The sequence below is a fragment of the Vombatus ursinus genome, unplaced genomic scaffold, assembly GCF_900497805.2.
Source record: "Vombatus ursinus unplaced genomic scaffold, bare-nosed wombat genome assembly UNPS02007284.1, whole genome shotgun sequence".
Taxonomy (NCBI): Eukaryota; Metazoa; Chordata; class Mammalia; order Diprotodontia; family Vombatidae; genus Vombatus; species Vombatus ursinus.
The window spans coordinates 26,101,153-26,104,371 of record NW_020947062.1 but is presented as its reverse complement, the minus strand read 5'-3'; positions in this window follow the sequence as shown (position 1 = coordinate 26,104,371).

Genomic DNA, 3,219 nt, shown 5'->3' with positions numbered 1-3,219 from the left:
GACTGATGCTAGGAGAGGAGAACTTTGGTGTCAGTAGTGAAGAAGAAGACCTAAAGAAAGACCACTGTGTAAAGGAAAGGTACTGAGCCTGTTCTGATTCCCAGGATAGGTGAGCCCTAGAACTCAATTCCCGGGGTCTTAGCAACAAAAATGAATAAACAAACAAACAAACAAAAAGGAACTTTTATGATGCTAGGCACAAACATAGAGGAGAATTATTCAATGATAAAGACAGTTTGCTCACAAGAACAAATATAATCATTCAACGAAATGATGCAAAAGTTTGTTTTAAAAGACATTCTAGAAGAAATGAGAGTCATGGAGGAGAGAATTGCAAAAAAGGATCAATACCTTAACAGAAGAGCTATAAAACTATATCCTGGTAATAAATGCCCTTAAATCAGAATGGACCAAATAAAATTAATGACACTAAGAGACAACAAGAATTCTTAAAACAAAGTCAAAAGAATGAGAAAATGGAAGAAAATGTGAGATATCTCATACAAATACAACTGACCTGAAAAACAGATTAAGGTGAAATAATTTAAGAATCATAGGATTACCTGAAATCTATGACCAAAGAAAGATGCTGGACATCTCATTTCAAGAAACCTTAAATAAAATTGTACAGATATGTTAGAACAAGAGGGCAATGTAAAAATAATAAGAAGTCACCAATTATGTCCTGAAAGTAATTCCTAAATGATGTCCTTCACAAAATCCAGAACCTCTAGACAAAAGAAAAAAAATACTACAAACATTTATGTAGAAAGAATTCAAATGTTGAGGAACCACAGGATTTAAAGTTATCACTTTAAAGGTGAAGAGAAGATTGAATGAGATATTCTAAAAGGCAAAAAGGTCTACAATCAAGAATAACTTACCCAGGAAAACTGAGTATAATCCTGCAAGGAAAAAAATGAATTTTTAATGAAAAAGACAATTTTCAAATATTCCTGATGAAAAAAACTGGAGGTGAAAAGGAATTTTGAAACATAAATTACTGGAGTCAAGAGAAAAAATAAATAGGTAAATATAATGACAAATCAGAAGGAATTTTATAAGGATAAATTGTTTTGATTCAAATAATGAAGGGGTTGTTAACAGAATTATTTTAAAATCCTATTATTCATCCTATCCATGACACAGAGTCATGGAAGTAGTAAATTGAAACAACAGATCTCTAAACAATTTTGTCATTTTTTGAAGATTTTGTAAGAAAAAGAAAAGGAGGGAGAATACATTAAGGGAAAATGGGAGAAAAGATCTGCAACTTGTTAAAACAAAAAACTGGGTTGAGAATTATATGCAAACAAGGAAGAAGTGAGGAACAGGCACCACTTGAATTTCACTTTCATTTACAACGGTCAAAAGAGGGCAGAACACACACACACACACACACACACAGTTTGGTGTACTCAATGGAAATACTGAAATGAACAGGAAGAAGGAAAAGGGAAATGTAAGAGGGAGGTTAGTTTCAGGAAGTAGTAAAGAAAGGGTTAAAAGAAAAATAAGACAGGGTAATGACTTGAAATAAACAGGAAGCCAGGAGTAGAGAGTAGAGAAAGTATGAGAGAAGAGAGTGGAGGGAAATATATTATTAATTCTAACTGTGAATGTGAATGGGATGAGCTCTCATTCTCTCATGAAATGGAAGATGTTAGCAGAATAGATTAGACAGCATAATCCAATAATACATTGTTTACAAGACACACACGTGAAACAGACTCACTCATAATCAAAATAAGTAGTTGAAACAAAATCTACTATACCTCATCTGAACAACAACAAAGCAGAGGTAGCAGTCATGATTTCAAACAAGACAATAGCAAAAAAAAAAAAAAGACACTTTAGAGGTAAAGAGAGAAATTACATTCTGTTGGAAGGTAACATAGACAATGAATTGATTTCAAGATTACATATATGCACCCAATGGCATAGCTTAAATATGCTGAAAGGAAAAAACTAAATTAATTACAAGAAGAAATAGACAATAAAATTATAATTGTGGAGGCCCTCCATTTACCCCATAAGCTCTAGGTAAATTTAATTTTAAAATAAACAATAAAGAAGTTAGGGAGCAGATTGGAATTCTAGAAAAATTAGATATGATAGAGTTCTGCTTACTCTTGAATGAAAACAGAAAGGAGTACATCTATTTATCATTTCTCTATCTCTCTATCTTTATTTTTGTATGACCTTTGAGCTAGGAATGGTTAAAAAAAAAACAAAACATTCTTACCTTGCACACTGTACCAAAAACAGGTGGCAGGACAGATTTGACTTGTGTGCCATAGTTGCTGATCTGTTTTCTAACACATGACCAGTTTTTGTAAAGAGGGCATGCATAGCAAAGACATACACACACACACACACACACACACACACACACACACACTCCTTTATATTTCCATTTAATAGTTTCCAGAGGCCATAACCTTAACCTTTACCCTAACCCTTACCATGCCTTAGGACATAAAAATCTCATAGCTAGGTGGCACAATGGATAGAATGCTAAGCTTGGAGTCAGGAAGATCTAAATTCAAATCTAGCCTCAGATACTATCTGTGTGACCCTGGGCATGTCACTTAACCTCTATTTGTGAAGATAATAATAACATCAACCTTCCAGGGTTATTGTGGGAATCAAATCAGATAATAATTGTAAAGTTCTTAGCATAGTGCTTGGCATATGGTAAGCACTATATAAATGTTAACTATTATTATTATCATCACAAACAAAAGCAGAAAAGCAGAAACATTGTATAGATCCTTTGCTGATCGCAATGCAATAAAAATTACATAAAAAGAGGGTCACTGAAAAAAGTATTGAAAATCAACTGGAGGGGAAAGCTAGATGGCGTAGTGGATAGAGCACTGGCCCTGTAGTCAGGAGGAAGTGAATTCAAATATGGCCTCAAACACTTGACACTAACTAGCTGTGTGACCCTGGGCAAGTCACTTAACCTTGATTGTCTTGCATTTCTCCCCCCAAAAATATCAACTGGAGAATAAATAACTTAATCCTAAAGAATTGTACAGTCAAAGAATAAATCATAAAAATGATAGATAATTTCAATAAAGATATCAATGAGACAACATTCCAAAATTTTAGAGATGCAATCAAAGGAATCCTAAGGGGAAATTTTGTAGCTTTAAATAGTTTTATTACACACCAGCACACAGGGAGAGAGAGAGAGAGAGAGAGAGAGAGAGA